This window comes from Zingiber officinale, chromosome 10B (genome assembly GCF_018446385.1).
Source record: "Zingiber officinale cultivar Zhangliang chromosome 10B, Zo_v1.1, whole genome shotgun sequence".
Lineage (NCBI taxonomy): Eukaryota > Viridiplantae > Streptophyta > Magnoliopsida > Zingiberales > Zingiberaceae > Zingiber > Zingiber officinale.
This window is the reverse complement of record NC_056005.1, coordinates 50,778,736-50,798,057: the sequence shown is the minus strand read 5'-3', so window position 1 is coordinate 50,798,057 and position 19,322 is coordinate 50,778,736.

Sequence of the window (19,322 nt, the reverse complement as noted above, 5' to 3'; positions counted from 1 at the left end):
GCGTTTCTGAATGGAAACCTACTCGAGGATGTGTACATGACACAACCTGAGGGTTTTGTAGATCCACAGCATACTAGCAGAGTATGCAAGCTGCATAGGTCCATTTATGGACTAAACCAAGCTTCTCGGAGCTGGAATCTTCGATTCGATGATGCAATCAAATAGTTTGGTTTCATCAAGAACGAAGATGAGCCTTGTGTCTACAAGAAGGTTGTAGGGTACGTAGTTGTCTTCCTCATATTGTATGTGGATGACATACTGCTCATTGGGAAGGACATCCCTTTGCTTCAGTCTGTCAAGACCTGGCTAGGGAGTTGCTTCTAAATGAAGGACTTAGAAAAGGCATCCCACATTCTAGGGATACAGATTTATAGAGATAGATCTAAGAGATTGCTTGGCCTAAGTCAGAGTATATACATTGACAAGGTACTCCTTCGGTTTGCCATGCAGAACTCCAAGAAGGGATTTCTGCCGATGTCACATGACGTGAGTCTTTCGAAGACTCAAGGTCCCTCTTCTAGAGATGAGAGAGACCGCATGGATCAGATCCCTTATGCCTCAACCATAGGATCGATCATGTACGTCATGCTATGTACTCAACCTGATGTCTCGTATGCTTTGAGCATGACGAGCAGATACCAGTCAGATCCAGGTGAAAGTCACTTGATAGTGGTCAAGAATATTCTTAAGTACTTAAGAAGGACTAAAGAATATTTCTTGATATATGGAGGCAATGATGAGCTAGCTGTAAAGGGTTACAGTGATGCTAGTTTCTAGACCGACCAGGATGACTATAGATCACAGTCGGGGTTGTGTTTTGCATTAATGGTGGTGCTGTTAGCTGGAAGAGTTCGAAGCAGGACACAGTAGCTGATTCTACGACAGAGGCCGAGTATATTACTGCATCAGAGGTAGCAAAGGAGGCAGTTTGGATTCGCAAGTTTATCACTGAACTTGGGGTGGTTCCTAGCATTGCTGACCCTATTGAGCTCTATTGTGACAACAATGGAGGTATAGCACAGGCGAAGGAACCTCGCTCACACCAGCGGACCAAACACATACTATAGCGCTTCCATCTCATTCGAGAGATCATCGAGAGAGGAGATGTGAAGATTTGCAGAGTACCTACAGAGGCTAACATCGCAGATCCCTTGACCAAGGATTTGGCACAGAGGAAGCATGATGGTCACACTAGGTCATTTGGGTTTAGAGCCTACACTGATTGACACTAGTGCTAGTGGGAGATTGTTAGCTAGAGCCCTAGAGCCAATCATTTGATGATTGTATTTTGGACTTGTTGTATCATATTCTATATAAATAAAGGCATTTGGTTTTTGGTTACTATACTTACTTGTATTGGTGCCAAATAAACTAAGTATAATAACGTCATTGAGTAGAAGGTTCTTACCTATATCAATCGATTGGTTGAATCGATAGTGAGATGATATAGGGAACACTACTCTTAATCATTCCTAGTCGAGTATTAACATTCAGAGAAAATGTTAATGCAATAAGACTAGCATGTAGGTCAACTCGATGACTTGATCTCACAAGTCATGGATATAGAGATATCAAGTTGACACATGGGTATGCATTGGAGAATGTATACTGAATGACCCGCCATGAGAAAGTATCATGGATCGTTATATGAGTGTCATATACTTTCTCATGTGACTATTATTATGACTACTAGTCCTTAGACCTGAAGTCACCATGGTTCCCTACATAAGGAGTTATGTACTTTGGTTTCGTCAAACGTCACCCGTAACTGGGTGGACTATAAAGGCGATTACTGGGTATGTAACAAATTATGCGGAGGAATGTGAGTGATGTAGATGGGATCTATCCCTCCTATATGACGGGAGAGACATCGGTATTCTTGATAGAGTGAGACCACGAAGTGCATGGCCATGCCCAAATGAGTCAATATGAAATATTGAGCTCATTTGATTGAGTGAGTCTACTTGGAGTTCAAGATTTAGATTGATTAAAGGATGACACGGTCTATGCCTTACATTGATCAATCTAGATGTCTAGGATAGAAGGACACTTGTCATATATTGTGAGGAGTCACAATTAGTAGTCACAAGGTGATGTTGGATCTCAACATTCTTGTAACTTGGGTAGTAATGATGTATTGCTAGATACCGCTCATTACTTATGTTTCTAAATGAGTTTAGGGGCATTGCCAATGTTACAAGAACCTATTGGGTCACACACAAAGAACAAGTGGATGGAGACTAGGTTCATATGATGAACCAAGAGGATTAGATTCATTTGATGAATCAAATTGGATTAAGAGTAATCCTAATTGGGCTAATTGAGTTGGACTCAAGTTGATTCATGTGTTCAATGAGTCTAATTTAGATTATGACTCATTGAATCAATTTAATTAAATGAATTAGATTCATTATATTAAGTTGGATTGAATCAAATGGTTAGATTAGATCAACCATGGAAGAGATTTGGTCAAGTTTGACTTGACTTGAGAGGAAGATAAAAAGTCATGTTTGACTTGACTTTATGCCACCTCATTGGTGAGTTGGCATTGATGTGGACTAATGATGTTGCTCCACATCATCATGGGGTGCCACCTCATGGAAGTTACAAAGCCATTCTCTTTAATGGCTTCACATTAATTGCACTTAATGCAAAATTTGGGGGTTACACTTGGGAAGTGGCCGACCACTTTTGAATGTGAAGAGAATTCATTTTTCTCATTCAAGTGCATTCACATCTTCTTCCTCTTGGAGCTCTATCTTCTCCCTCTCCTCCTCTCTTGGCCGAACAAGACAAGGTGCTAGCACACCTTTGTTTGATCTTCTCCATCAAGGATTGTTCGTGTGGATACTTCTAGAGGAACGTACGCTTGACGGTCTAGAGATCCGGCACCTTGGATGAGCGGGATTCGCGAAGGGCACGCTTCAAAGGTATAACCTTTTCTTCATGTAGATCTAGAAGTAGATCTAAGTAGAAACTCGTACATGTAAATTTTTGAAATCTATCCTTCGCACGAGATCCAGTGTCATGGGTGATTCGGGGTTTCCGCGACGCGAAAATGTGGTTTTCGCGGCCCGAAAAACCCAACATGCTCTACCAACACTTCTAGAGTTTTTTTTACACCAAAATTGTTGGGACCGATTAAGTAGCTAGAGGGGGGGGGGGGGTGAATAGCTCGGTGCACTCGGCGTGCTCTTCATTGCTTGTTTCTTATGAGATATGCAGCGAAAAATACAAAGAAAACAAACACAACGCTAAAACTAAGGATTTACTTTGTATCCACCTTAAGAAGAGGTGACTAATCCAAGGATCCACACACTCACGCACCCTCCACTATGAAAACCCTCCTTTATGGTAACTAACAAAGGCGGAGAAGCCCTACAGGTTCATACTACAAGAAGAAAAGGAAAGGGAACAAAATACAAGCAAAAGCTTACAAGTTTGCACAAGAAAACCCTAACCCTAGATTTCTTCTTCTCGTTGTAGATCCGCCTCTTGACTTGGAAGAACCTCCAAGAACATCAAGAACTGGAGGTGAGAACTCTGTGGAGAGGCTCTATAAAGATCAATGCTCACTGGAGAAGAAGCCGTCGAAGATGTGTCGAGAGAACAGCTTGCCAGCAGCTAAATATGACACCAACGGTCCGATCCCAATCGATTGGATTGCTCCTAATCAATTGGGGAGGCTTTAGATCGATCGGCTGATCGATCCAGAGTGCCTCTGTGCTGTCAGGAATTGCCTGGATCGATCGGCTGATCGATCCAGGGCTTATCGCGTAGAATCGAACCTCCCAATCGATCCACTGATAGATTGGGGGCTCTGGATCAATTAGCTGATTGATCCAGAGCTGTTATGTTCGCGCGACACTTCTCCCCAATCGATCCGCTGATCGATTGGGAGAAGGCTTGTCGTGGGGACTTGCCCAATCAATCAGCTGAATGATTAGGCATGAGCCAATCGATCGGCTGATCGATCCAGCTCATGGTTTTTGACCAAAACGAAGTCCAAGGTCCCCTAAACCAACATCCAGTCAACCATGACCTGTTGGTACATCATACCTAGCATCCGACTACCCTTGACCTACTAGGACTCCCTCACCAAGTGTCCAGTTAATCCTTTTGACTCACTTGGACTTTTCTTCCTCATGCCAAGTATCTAGCCAATCCCTTTGACCTACTAGGACTTTCCAACACCAGATGTACGATCATCCTTGATCCATCTGGATTTCTTCATGCCTGGCTTCACTCACCAGGACTTCCAACTGCCTAGCTTCACTCACCAGGTCTTTCACCTGGCTTCACTCACCAGGATTTTGTTCTGCCTAGCTTCACTCACTAGGTCTTTCCATCTGCCTGGCTTCACTCACCAGGACTTTCACCTAGCTTCACTCACTAGGTCTTTCACCTGGCTTCAGTCACCAGGATTTCCCTTCTGCCTAGCTTCACTCACTAGGACTTTCTTCTGCCTGGCTTCACTCACCAGGACTTCCTAATCAAGTATCCAATCAATCGTGACCTACTTGACTTTCCTTTACAATCTCACCACATGAACAATTGCACCTACAATCTCCATGTATTGTCAAACATCGAAACCAAAACATCAAGACTCGAGCTTGACTCAATTCAAGATCAGTCAACACGGACAACCTTGACCTAGGGAATATTGCATCAACAATCTCCCCCTTTTTGATATTTGACAATATCTTCTTTAAGTTAGGCTAATCCCATAGCCTCAACCTTCTTCATGTCACTAGGTAATGAAGACGTAAGTTAAACCCTACATTCTCCCCCTAAGAGGGCAAACTCCCTCTTAGATAATGAAGGCCTAACTTAAACCCTTCATTCTCCCCCTATGTGCACACATCAAATTCATTCCCAATCTTTGGGCACTCATAAAAAAAATAAACTCTCCTCCTGAAGAGTTACCCTTCGTTATTTACAACTTCACTCGTTGGTCACAATACAATAATGAAGGTCCCATACCCTTCATTATTTTGAACACTCAACCCTTGAGCATATACCACCTGGTATATCCACACATGGTTCAAATGAAGGTCTCACACCCTTCATTATCATCAAATACTCATCCTTGAGCATACACTACTTCAATAATGAAGATATCTACACTCCATTACATTCAAATGCCCAACCTTGAGCATTTTCGCTAAAGAAGGTTAACCACTTTCCAAGGTGTATGAAAAATAGATTTTCATGTCCTTAAAGAGTAGCTCCCCCTAAAGACATGCACGTAACTTCTATCATTGCACCAACAATGACTTGGAATCCCTAAACCTTTAGGAAACCCAAATTTAGAAGTTTTGAGGTTCAAAAGTTCAATATTGAAACCAAACCTCAACCTAAACTTCTACTTAGTATTCCTTAACCAATCCATCCTTGTTTTCATCATGAAAACTCCCTTTAAATGTGTATAAATATGTTTTGAGGGGTTAGGAGTGGTTATCTAGAATAAAGGGGGTTCAAAATACTGAAATCAGGCTTTACCAGCCAAAATCAGCATTCCCAATCGATTGGAGTTGGGTCCCAATCGATTGAACCCTACTGAATCGATCCACTGATTGATTCAGACTGCTTGGATCGATCGGCTGATCGATCGAGCGAGCTTCTGCTCGCAAGAGCTGCCTTCTCAATCGATCACCCGATCTATTGAGGCACTCCAATCGATCGGGTGATCGATTGAAGCTCTGAAATTGCTGAAATTTCATTTCAGTCAATTTCAGAAACCCCTAGAAAATTCTACAAAATCCCAAAAATCATGAAAATTGTTGTAGACATTATTTAGGGCATATATTATCATGGAAAAATAGTTTTCTATGAAAATACATCATATTTTCAAAGATGGACATAAACTTGAAAACTTGTAAAAACTTTAGTGTTTTTGTTCAAATTTGTGCCTAACTCTTCAATGATGATCACTATCAAAAGATAGTCTTCATCAAAGTTTTCCAAAAGCATTTTAAAATGATTTTCAAAACCAATATCCAACCATGTTCCTTGGGCTCAATGCACATGACTTGTACATTAGCTTTCCCAATGATTAGAAAACACATAACTATGTGTTCGATGAACTTAAAACTCACAAAAATACACTAAATCAACATCTTTGAGTTTTGTTCATCATCCTAACATCTCACTTGTATTTAATATGTACTAAACCACATACAAGTGACCTTATAGTTCATAGTGAGATGTAAAGTTTGGTTTTGCCCAAATCTAGGGATCATGCATATTTACCTAGGCATTTTGTGGTTAGGAACATCCACCAAGGATGTTATTTGTTAATAAATGTCATTTGCCCTTAGATTGCAAGGAATTAAAATAATACATGATATGTTATGACATACATCAAAAAGAAATAGTTTTTCAAAAGAAAATTTCCTATAACTACATGATGTATGTATGACATGACATGGTATTTTTGTGATTTTCATAATAAGACATGAATACAAAAATACATATGATGTCATTACATATGATGGGCAAATAAAGCATGACAAATTAGCATAACATAAACACCTAGATTATCTATCTAAGTATCCTTAATCCTTAGCTAAATTAAAAATTTAACCCTAGTTGCCCACTATTTCCCAAGAAAATGCCAAGATTCAATTTTGACATTTCTTTTGATTTTCCTAATTTTGTGCCAATTTAAATTAAGTATATTCCTCAAATTTTGACACAAATTACTCTTTTAAAGAGTAACAAATTTAAGTTAAGGCATAAATTGCCTTTAATTTCCTAAGAACATACCAAAATCCCAACTTGGTAGTTCTTTTGATTTTCCCTATTTGTGTCACTTAGATTATCATCCAATTTCTCAAAATGTGACAAATATTACTCTTCCCAAGAGTAAACATATACCCCTTATCATTTTCAAAGGTTAATAATAACTTTGAAAATGCTCTCCAAGTGTCAACTTCATCAAAGTTGGGTTAACTACCCCTCCAATCAGAGTTGACACTCTCTAACCCATCTAAGGGGTAGAGAAAATGCTCCTAGGAACCCAAAACCTATTGGTGCTCCTTGGATGCTCTAGGTATTCACTAGGGATAACTTCCCTAGATACCTTCCTAGTGACCTTATTAGGCTTCTTAGAAGCCTTGGTCACCTTTTCTAGGTCAACCCTAGGGATTTCTTCCCTTGTGACCTTCTTTGTGACTTTCTTAGACTTCTTAGAAGTCTTAGTCACATTTGTTGCAAAAATACTCTTAGGGATACCCTCCCTAGTACTTTTGACTTGACTCTTAGACCTAGACTCGGTTCCATAGCTATATGGAACCCTATGGTAAGAGATTACATCCTTCTTAGCCTTAAGTTTGTATCCCAAACCTCTATGTCCATTGGATGGTTTTTGTTGTCCAAGACCTAGGTTTTGCTCATTTTGCCCTTTTAGGATATTTTTCATCCTTTTTAGGGTCTTTTCCATTTTATCAAGTCTTGACCTCAAGACTTGATTTTATTTCCATAACTCCTTAGTTTTTGATTTTTCATTAAGTCCATGAGTATTTTTATTTCTAGACCTATAACTAAAATTCTTAGTTTCCTTGTCTAGATTTTTATCTACCTTTCTAAACCTAAGTGTGGTAGTTTTAGCATGTAGAGCCACATGTTTTTCTTTAAAGCTCTCATGCTTTCTATTCTTATGGTAAATAGCATTAAAATGATAAAAATTAGAACTAGCATGCTTTTTATCATTATTCAAAGGAGTAGGCTCAATAAATGATGCCTTTCTTTTTACCTTGGAGGCTCCCCCTTGAGTTGTGCTTCCTCCATGAGCCTTGACCGCTTTCTTCCCCTTGGGACATTGGCTCCTATAATGCCCCTTTTGATTGCAAGAGAAGCACACAATGTGCTCCTTGCTATTCTTTGTTGTGGGGACGGTCTCCTTGGGCTTCTCCTTGCCCTTTAGTACAACTTGGCCCTTCTTCTTGGCCAACTTGGGGCACTTGCTCTTATAATGCCCATGCTCCCTACACTCAAAACATATAATGTGATTTTTAATTTTATTTGAGCTAGTTATACCTTTATGTGTAGGGATGGCTTCCTCTCTTTTTGATTTCAATGTAGAGGCTTCCTCTTGATCCGAAATTGATGCTCCTCCAATAGATTTGTCTCGACTTGTGGAGGTGGAAGCTTCTTCATCCTCTTCTTCTCTTGACCCGGATGTGGAGACTTCTCCTTCTTCTTGATCCGGTGTCACAGAAGGTCGCTCCCCCTCAATCCTAGAGGTGGAGACTTCTTCATCTTCATCTTGTACATGGAACAAGGAGTATGCCCTCTCCTTGCCCTCTTCATTGCATTCCTTTGAAGATGAGGCTTCTTGGACCTCTTCTTCTTCGGAAGTTGAGCATCTCTCAACTTCGGAATTCTCCTCCTCTTGATCTTGCTCCAATGAGTCACCCTCTTTAGATTTTTCTTGGCTTGGTACAGTGGAGGGGATCTCATGAATCTTGGCCAATTTTCTCCATAGCTCTTTGGCATCTTCAAAATCTCCAATTTGCTCCAAGATGTTGCTTGGCAATAAATTGACCAAAAGCTTGGTCACTTTGTCATTGGCCTCACATCTTTGGATTTGGTCTTGGCTCCATTTGCTCTTCTTGAGGATTTTACCCTTTGAATTTTTTGGAGCCTCGAAGCCTTCCATTAGAGCAAACCATTGCTCTATCTCCATCATCAAGAAATTTTTGATTCTTGATCACCAAGAATCGAAACTTGTTGATACATATGGTGGAGGCACCCTTGTGTCAAATCCAAGTCCGTCTTGGAATTCCATGTCGAAGTTGAGCTTGAAGAAAATCTTTGACTTGAAGAATTTTGCTCCACTTCTTCACTCTCTAGCTCTTTTCCTTCGATGATTCCGTTGAAACCTCTTGCTGATACCACTTGTTGGGACGATTATGTAGCTGGTGAAACGCGGTCGGTCTGCTCTCGTTGCTTTTTCTTATGAGATATGTAGAAAATACAAAGAAAACAAACAACGCTAACACTAAGGATTTACTTGGTATCCACCTCAAGAAGAGGTGACTAATCCAAGGATCCACACCCTCCACTATGAAAACCCTCCTTTATGGTAACTACCAAGCGGAGAAGCCCTACAAGTTTACACTACAAGAAGAAAGGAAAGGAACAAAATACAAGCAAAGCAAGTTTGCACAAGAAAAACCCTAACCTAGATTTCTTCTTCTCGTAGATCCGCTTGACTTGGAAGAACCTCCAAGAACTTCAAGACCTGTGAAGAAGCGAGGCTCAGATGCGTACAGGAATGGCTAGTATTTGGAGAAGAGCAGCAGCCGAGTGTTAGAGCATGGATCGGTGTGGATCCCAATCGATTGCTCCCAATCGATTGAGGGAGAGGCGATCGGATTGATCCAGCGCCTTGCTGCGATGATCGATGGTTGATCGATCGGGGACTCATTGCCGAGAACCTAGTCGATCATCGATCGATTGGGGCTGATCAATCGGTTGATCCACAGTCCATGCTACAGCTGATCAATCGATCCACCCGATTGGGAGAAAAGACTGTGGACTTGCCCAATCGATGGATGATCGATGAGTCGATCGGATCGATCGATCCATCTCATGGTTTTGCCCAAAATCAAGTCCAAAGTCCCTAAACCAACATCCGGTCAACCATGACCTATTGGTACATCATGCCTAGCATCCGCCCCTTGACCTGTTGGACTCCTCACCAAGTGTCCATCAATACTTTTGACCCGGACTTTTCTTCCTCATGCCAGTATCAGTATCAATCCTTTCCCTACTTGGACTTTCAACACCGGATGTCGATTAGCCTTCATATCTCATTTCGTGGTGGCTTCACTCACGCCTTAGCTCCACTCACCAGGGTCTTCACTCACCGTGATTTCGCCTAGCTTCACCACGATTCTTCTTTCCACTGCACCTGTAGCTCACTCCTACTCACTCCGGTCACTAGCACTCTGGCTTTCAGCCACTCGCCACGGCATAGTCTTCCCTATCCTAGGACTCACTCCACTGGACTTTCTTCCCTCATAAAATTATAAGATAAGTATATGGGTGTTGTTGTTTAGAACATAGAACATAAAGAAGAATCAAAAAATAAATAAGAAATAAAAAAAGAGGAGGTTTGAACCTTGAACCTCCCACCAAGGATAGAAATAAAATTATGTATGTTAACCACTAGGATAATGAATAATATGTGAAAGGGAAATGATAGAAATTGTAGTAAAGAGTAGCAAAAGACAAGTTGTCTTCCTCCCTTTTCCTCTCTATTTTCGTGGAGTTTAAAGAGGATAGTGAAGAGAAGAGTTAAGGGGAAAGGAATGAGGACATCTTTTCATTAAAAAAAAATACATGTATGCATTAAGGAGGAAGGGAAGCAAAGTTCATCTTTGTAACTTCCACTCACTTAGCATAAAAAGGAAGGAACTAAAGGATTTCATTTGTTTTCCCCTTCTCCTCACCCTTTGCCGAGATTAGCATCATCCTCCCTCATCTCCTTCACCAAGGGTACCATTTCTTAAGGATTAACAAGTGAACATTAGGTAGCTTCCCTCACCTGTGGTACAATAGTTTGTAGGGTTTTTCCATTAGGTTTTGGTTTAAGAAAATTCGGTCAAAAGAAAACAAGAAGAAAAGTTTAAGAAAGTGGTAATTAGATATGCTTTCTATTTTTTCTTGTGACATGTATTTTATGTAAGAAGTTAATCTATGGTTTCCATGCTAGAATAATTAATGAAAAATTAGTTTCATGATTTACATGTTTCGGCCAAGCATGAACAAGAAGATTAGGTAAGTTCAAGACTCAAACTAAGCATGTTTTTCTTATTCTTTTTGTTATGTACCCTATGATAATGAGGTTGTTAACTTTTCTCTTACTTGTATGTTGTTTGAAACTCCATTTACATGCTCATGAATATTCAGCCAAGTAAGGAGTAAAGGCCTAGGAGAGTTTTAAACCTAAGACCAAGCATGCTAAGATTTTTCCTAAGACAAGACATGAAGCTAAAATGTTATGTCATGATTATATGTTAGTTATGAATTTTATTTCATGCTTATGAGGGTTCGGCTAGGATGAGAGTTGATGTCTAGGAAAGTTGAAACCAAGGCTAAGAGGCTCATGACCTTCTTGATAATATAATATGAAACTAGTTGATGTTTTATGGTTGCTTGTTATATTGAATTTTGAATACATGTAACTTTCGGCCACATTAGATTTAAAGATAGTATGTGTAGTTTTTTTTTTACTAAGTTTACTTATGTTGTTCCTTGTTATGAAGCCATGAAAATTGTTTAGGGTTTCCATGCTCTTGTGCCACTAGAAACTTAGTTTCATGCTTGTTAAGTTTTGGCCACTACAAGTTTAAAGGGTCTAGAGAAATTTGAATCCAACTTATCCATGCTTATGATGTCCTTGAGATATATGCTATGAAATGTAGTTGTGGTTCCCATGCTCTCATGTCACTAAAAATCTAGTTCCATGATTTACATGTTTCGGCCCCTACAAGTTTAAAGGCTTAGAGAAATTAGAACCCAACTTATATATGCTTATGATGTTCTTGTGATGTATGCTATGGAATGTAGTTGTGGTTTCATACTCTTATGCCACTAAAAACCTAATTCCATGATTGTTAGGTTCGGCCACCTTGAATTAAGGGGTCTAGGAAGTTTGAAATTTTAAACAAACATGCTTATGTTGTTCCTCATGAAAATGTATAACATGTTGGCTTAAGGTTCAACACCTCTATGCTACTTGTAACCTAGGATGAGATAAGCTAGGGTTCGGCCATGATATGATTAGGAGCTTAGGGAACTTAGAACCCAAACTAAATGTGCTTAAGTAGTTCCCTATGAAATATAATATGATATGAGCATAGGGTTTACATGTTTACATGTTGCTTAGAACTTGATTCCTCTTCATGAAAGGTTTCGGCCATGAAATAATTGGAAACCTAGGAGGGCTTAAAAATTTAGGTTAACATGCTTATGATCTTTCTTATGTTAGTATGTGAAGATATCATGAAAATTTTTATGTTTATATGTTGTCTAGAGATCATATGGTCCTTTCATGACTTTCAGCCATATGGGTTTAGTGACTAGATATACCTCACATGCTATGAAGAGATGATATTTAATGATTCCATGAATGATTTTGTCTTTATAGGATATGTGTTATGTTCTTTCATGTATGCTTAAGACCCATGTATGTATGTACTATGTGCTCAAACATGCTTACTTTATGACATGATAAAATGATACGTTTGTTATGCAAGCCTATGATTCATGCATGTGCTGTGTGCCCAAATATGCATGGTTTAAGATAAGTGATATTTCATAATGTATGTTATGATTCATGCATGTGCTGTGTGCCCAAATATGCTTGTTTTATGATATGTTAAGAAATATGATATGCATGAAATGATAAGAACTATGATATGTAAGTTAAGTCATGCTACTTTACTTTATGTATGGCTTGTACCAAGGGTGGGCTCCATAAGCGCCCCGGGGTCGATGGACTAAGCAGGCCTCGTGGATGAGAGCTCCTAAGTGCCCCTAGGTCGACTACGGGACTAAGAAACGCTCCTTATGTTGACTTGCGCCCTAATCATGTTGAGATTATGTTTAAGTATGTATTGTATAAGTTTTCAAAAGACATGTTGCATATGTTGCATGATATATGTTTAGGGATGTACCATGATTATACTTTATGATTACGCCATGATACTTTATGATATGTTATGATATGCCATGATGTATGCTTACACTTTATGATTATGCCATGATACTTTATGTTATGTTATGATATGCCATGATATGCTCTTAACATGATACACTTGTCTTTATGTCTTATGACTTGTGATTTTAATATGCTTGACGGTTTTTGTGAGTAGGAAAGGAACTTACTGAGCCATGAGTGCTCATAGCTTACTTTCTTGTACCACAGATAAAAGCAAGGAATGGATGTACTAAGGGAGTCAGCAGGAGGGCTTGAAGGATGTGTGCGGTAGTGGACTGGCTAAAAGAAATGACCTGCTTTCATTTAATAAGAAATTTTCCATGTTGATGTTTTTACCTTATGACTCCATGACTTTAAGTATGTGTTTGGTATTAAGACCCAAAATTTATGATAAGTATGTTATGTGGACCTTTTATGTCTATTGTGATTTTTAAGTAAGAAAAAGGTTTTTAAATTCTCTAAGTAAGACTTCCGCTGTGTTGGGTGTTACAGTTTGGTATCAGAGCCAAGTTAGCCATTCCACTACGCACATGTCAAGCCTCTATCCTTCCGCTCCAAGTAAGATTTTATATGCTTAATGTAAATTTATTTTTGATGCTTTAATATCTTGTATGTTTACTTATTCTTGATTTAGTTAATTTTAATTTTGATGCTTGAATATTATGCATGTTTACTTTCTCTTGATTTAGTTAATTTATTTTGATGCTTTAATATTTTGCATGTTTACTTATTCTTGATTTAGTTAATTTTAATTTTGATGCTTTAAATATTATGCATGTTTACTTACTCTTGATTTAGTTAATTTATTTTTGATGCTTTAATATCTTGTATGTTTACTTATTCTTGATTTAGTATAATTATGCTTGAATATTATGCATGTTTACTTCTTGATTTAGTTAATTTATTTTTGATGCTTTAATATTATCGTGTTTATATGAAATTAGGATAGGTATGCATGATGGTAGGATAGGGATAATAACCTTATGACGAATAGGGATAACGATAATTTATTGTTGTTTAATGAAGATAAGCATGGCTGGGGCACACTAGGCAGAGGAGAGCAGGAATCCACCGATCACGACTCGTAGTCGGGTAGCACGCTTCGGACGCCGGAACAACGGCGATGATCACGACTTTGATGGGTCAACAAACCCCTACTACCCCACACAAGAGTCGGTGTCAATTGTACCCTAGTTGCACCGCCACGTAGCCCCCGACTGTGGATTCGATTTGCAGGTTGAGACTTAATACCGAGAACTTCGCATTGAGTGTCGGATGCAGGCCGGTTCAAGGGCAGTATAGCAGTGGAACTTTGGACTAATCGGGAAGATCAAATGTCATCATACGCTTCCTTCCGGATGGGATGGTGGTGGAGTTAAAGTGTCATAATTGGATGGATGGACTTGAGACAGTTCTTGAAGAATTCTTTCATACATAAGTGACGAACCGGCATTCAGCGAGTTTACGAGTTCGACAAGGTGATTTATCGGTGAGCAGGCTTCAACCGCTTCAACGCCTTTTGTCACGAATTAGTGCGTAGAGAGAAAGGGCGAGAAGAAAATGCGACCAAGATAGTGCGGAGTTATGAGCGAGATCGAGGCAGGTTAACACGTCAGTCGGAATTAGAAAGCGCAGATCGTATTATGAAGGAGAATAAAGGTCGGACACAGAGGGAGCAGACCCGAATACCAAAGCAGTGGAAGGACTTACGAGGAAAAAGCGGGACAATGCAAAAAGTGTCGATAAATAAAGCAATACCCCCCATATTCTATGGGAGTACTGGATTGCATACAAGAAAGTGGTGGGCAAGTGGTCATTTGTGGCGCCTACTCGAGATCTGGCACCATTCCAAAGATAACAACTGAGCAGAGTTGCCCACATGCAAATCACGGATGTTATAGAAGGCTTGACAAGTGGAAGCATCTTGACAATAATGGAATGATTTTGCTATCACTAGTGAAGATCGTGAACACCTCTGGTCGTCACCCTATTTTAATCAGATGCTTTAGTATTATTTGGGCGACACACTCGCCTCAACCCCATTTAGGTGAATTCTTATACCACCCTCAAACCCATAGGGTTATTCTAACAACCCTCTTGTTGCGTACGAATCGATGCAACGAGAACTCTCTGTAATAGTTCTTGATATGCGGATTTTGACATTACAAGCTTGGAGTCTTGTGGTTCAATCGATCTTAAGTAAGAAGGTAGTATTCCGACCCGCTGAACCGATGTTTGAATATATAATCTAGGAAAGATTCTTATCTGATGGTAAAACGCAGTATGGTAGAAGAAGGTGATTTCTAGGTTGACACACAAATCAGGAAGTCAAACTAGAAGGCGTCAGAGTGGTGTGCAACTATCCGGATGTCTTTCACGATGAACTCTGGGATTAGCAAATGGAGAAATAGAATTCTGATTGAGTTAGTCCCAAACCAATTTCCAAGCACCTTACCAATGGCACCGATGGAGTAAGAACAACTCGAGAACTTATACTCGTAAAGGATTTATTCTAGTCACTCTCCATGGGAGCTCGGTACTATTTGTGAAAAGAAGGATGGGTCTATGAATGTGTATAGATTAAGGACCCGATAACAATCAAGCAGATATCCCTTAGGCTGATCGACCAATTGAGAGCAATTTTCTCAAAGATTGAAGGTCCTATCATCAAGTGAAAGTGAAACAAGAGGATATACCAAACACACCTTTCAACAAGATATGGGCATTATGAGTTGTAGCCCTTTGGAGTGACAAATGCTCAAATTTCATGGATTTGATGAGCACAGGTTTCAGCGTATCTCGATAAACTTGTGATTGTCTTCATTGATGATATTCTCATCTATTCGAGAACCCAAGAGAGCATGAACACTGAATACGTATTACGATCCTTCAAAGCGACTATATGCAAAATTCTCCAATGAGTTACGCTTGATCAGATATCATTCTTGGGTCATATTATCTCCAAGGATGGAGTAATGGTGGATCTGAATAAGATTAAGATTGAAGCAAACAATATGAATACCAAGAACAACGATGAAGTCTTTTCGGAAGGCTACTATAGGAAGTTTGTAGAGGACTTCTCAAGATAGAAGCGATGGCGTTCTCACCAAGAAGAAATAAAAGTATGAATGGACGACTGTGAGAAAAGTTTTACAGGGAAGCGGAGGGTGACCGGTGCTCCGATTCTTCTTAAAGCAACAAGGACTTTGATATAGATGCTTCCTTCTTAGACTCGTACTCATGCAAGAAGTAAAGTCATTGTCTATGCCTCTAGACAACTCAAAGAACATGAAAGGAACTACCCGTTCATGATTTAGAGCTAGCAGCGGTGGTCTTCGCTCTAAAGGCGTGGAGGCATTACCTATATGGGGCTCGGTCAGGATTTATCAGACCACAGATTGAAATATTTCTTCACGCAAAATGAGACAACATGAAGAAGCCACGTGGGAACGAGAAGATGATATGAAACAAAAGTATCCGGAGCTATTTTAAGTTCGAGGACGAACTTTCTATGAGGTATGGGGTACTGTAACACCCACAAAATTATAAGATAAGTATATGAGTGTTATTTGCTTTAGAACATAAAAGAAGAAGAATCAAAGAAAAATAAATAAGAGAAATAAAAAGAAGAGGTGAAGGTTTGAACCTTGAACCTCCCACCAAGGATAGAAATAAAATTATGTATGTTAACCACTAGGATAATGAATAATATATGAAAGGGAAATGATAGAAATTGTAGTTAAAAGTAAAGATATAATTTAGTAAGGGAACAAGAGAAAAACCAATGAGCTTTCTTTCTCTTGTTTACCTCTTGGTTATGAAAAGAGTAGCAAAAGACAAGTTGTCTTCCTCCCTTTTCCTCGACAAGTTGTCTTCCTCCCTTTTCCTCTCTATTTTCATGGAGTTTAAAGAGGATAGTGAAGAGAAGAGTTAAGGGGAAAGGAATGAGGACATCTTTTCATTAAAAAAAAAAATACATGTATGCATTAAGGAGGAAGGGAAGCAAAGTTCATCTTTGTAACTTCCACTCACTTAGCATAAAAAGGAAGGGAACTAAAGGATTTCATTTTTTTTTCCCCTTCTCCCTCACCCTTTGCCGAGATTAGCATAACGAGCCTTCAAGGTGTACCTTTCCAAGCAAGAGAAATCGAAAGGAGTGCTAGAAGAAGAAGCTCCCTACTTCCTCTTCACCAAGGGTACCATTTCTTAAGGATTAACAAGTGAACATTAGGTAAGCTTCCCCTCACCTGTGGTACAATAGTTTGTAGGATTTTTCCATGGAGATAGATCGCTTAAAAACTTAGGTTTTTGGTTTAAGAAAAATACGGTCAAAAAGAAAACAAGAAGAAAAGTTTAAGAAAGTGGTAATTAGATATGCTTTCTATTTTTTCTTGTGACATGTATTTTATGTAAGAAGGTAATCTATGGTTTCCATGCTAGAATAATTAATGAAAAATTAGTTTCATGATTTACATGTTTCGGCCAAGCATGAACAAGAAGATTAGGTAAGTTCAAGACTCAAACTAAGCATGTTTTCTTATTTTTTTTTGTTATGTACCCTATGATAATGAGGTTGTTAACTTTTCTCTTACTTGTATGTTGTTTGAAACTCCATTTACATGCTCATGAATATTCGGCCAAGTAAGGAGTAAAGGCCTAGGAGAGTTTTAAACCTAAGACCAAGCATGCTAAGATTTTTCCTAAGACAATACATGAAGCTAAAATGTTATGCCATGATTGTATGTTAGTTATGAACTTTATTTCATGCTTATGAGGGTTCGGCTAGGATGAGAGTTGAAGTCTAGGAAAGTTGAAACCAAGGCTAAGAGGCTCATGACCTTCTTGATAATATAATATGATGTTTTATGGTTGCTTGTTATATAGAATTTTGAATACATGTAACTTTCGGCCACATTAGGTTTAAAGCTAGTATGTCTCGTTTTTTTTTACTAAGTTTACTCATGTTGTTCCTTGTTATGAAGCCATGAAAATTGTGTAGGGTTTCCATGCTCTTGTGCCACTAGAAACTTAGTTTCATGCTTGTTAAGTTTCGGCCACTACAAGTTTAAAGGGTCTAGAGAAATTTGAATCCAACTTATACATGCTTATGATGTCCTTGAGATATATGCTATGAAATGTAGTTGTGGTTCCCATGCTCTCATGTCACTAAAAATCTAGTTCCATGATTTACATGTTTCGGCCCCTACAAGTTTAAAGGCTTAGAGAAATTAGAACCCAACTTATATAAGCCTAAGATGTTCTTGTAATGTATGCTATGGAATGTAGTTGTGGTTTCATACTCTTATGCCGCTAAAAACCTAATTCCATGATTGTTAGGTTCGGCCACCTTGAATTAAGGGGTCTAGGAAGTTTGAAATTTTAAACAAACATGCTTATGTTGTTCCTCATGAAAATGTATAACATGTTGGCTTAAGGTTCAACACCTCTATGCTACTTGTAACCTGGGATGAGATAAGCTAGGGTTCAGCCATGATATGATTAGGAGCTTAGGGAACTTAGAACCCAAACTAAATGTGCTTAAGTAGTTCCCTATGAAATATAATATGATATGAGTATAGGGTTTACATGTTTACATGTTGCTTAGAACTTGATTCCTCTTCATGAAAGGTTTCGGCCATGAAATAATTGGAAACCTAGGAGGGCTTAAAAATTTAGGTTAACATGCTTATGATCTTTCTTATGTTAGTATGTGAAGATATCATGAAAATTTTTATGTTTGTATGTTGTCTAGAGATCATATGGTCCTTTCATGACTTTCGGCCATATGGGTTTAGTGACTAGATATACCTCACATGCTATAAAGAGATGATATTTAATGATTCCATGAATGATTATGCCTTTATAGGATATGTGTTATGTTCTTTCATGTATGCTTAAGACCCATGTATGTATGTACTATGTGCTCAAACATGCTTACTTTATGACATGATAAAATGATACGTTTGTTATGCAAGCCTATGATTCATGCATGTGTTGTGTGCCCAAATATGCATGCTTTAAGATAAGTGATATTTCATGATGTATGTTATGATTCATGCATGTGCTGTGTGCCCAAATATGCATGTTTTATGATATGTTAAGAAATATGATATGCATGAAATGATAAGAACTATGATATGTAAGTTAAGTCATGCTACTTTACTTTATGTATGGCTTGTACCAAGGGTGGGCTCCATAAGCACCCCGGGGTCGATGGACTAAGAAACGGGCCTCGTTAGGGATGGGCTCCTAAGTGCCCCTAGGTCGATGGACTAAGAAACGGTCCTAGTATGTATGCCTTGTAGGGTTCAAGACTTGCTACCTTAGACCTACATAGGACGCGCGCATTTATGTATGTGCTACAAGCCGGGGCCCTAATCATGTTGAGATTATGTTTAAGTATGTATTGTGTAAGTTTTCAAAAGACATGTGCATATGTTGCATGATATATGTTTAGGGATGTACCATGATTATACTTTATGATTACGCCATGCTAGTTATGATGATGTTATGCTATGACAGGATACGTTTGATGATCATGATATGTTATGCCATGATACTTTATGTTATGTTATGATATGCCATGATA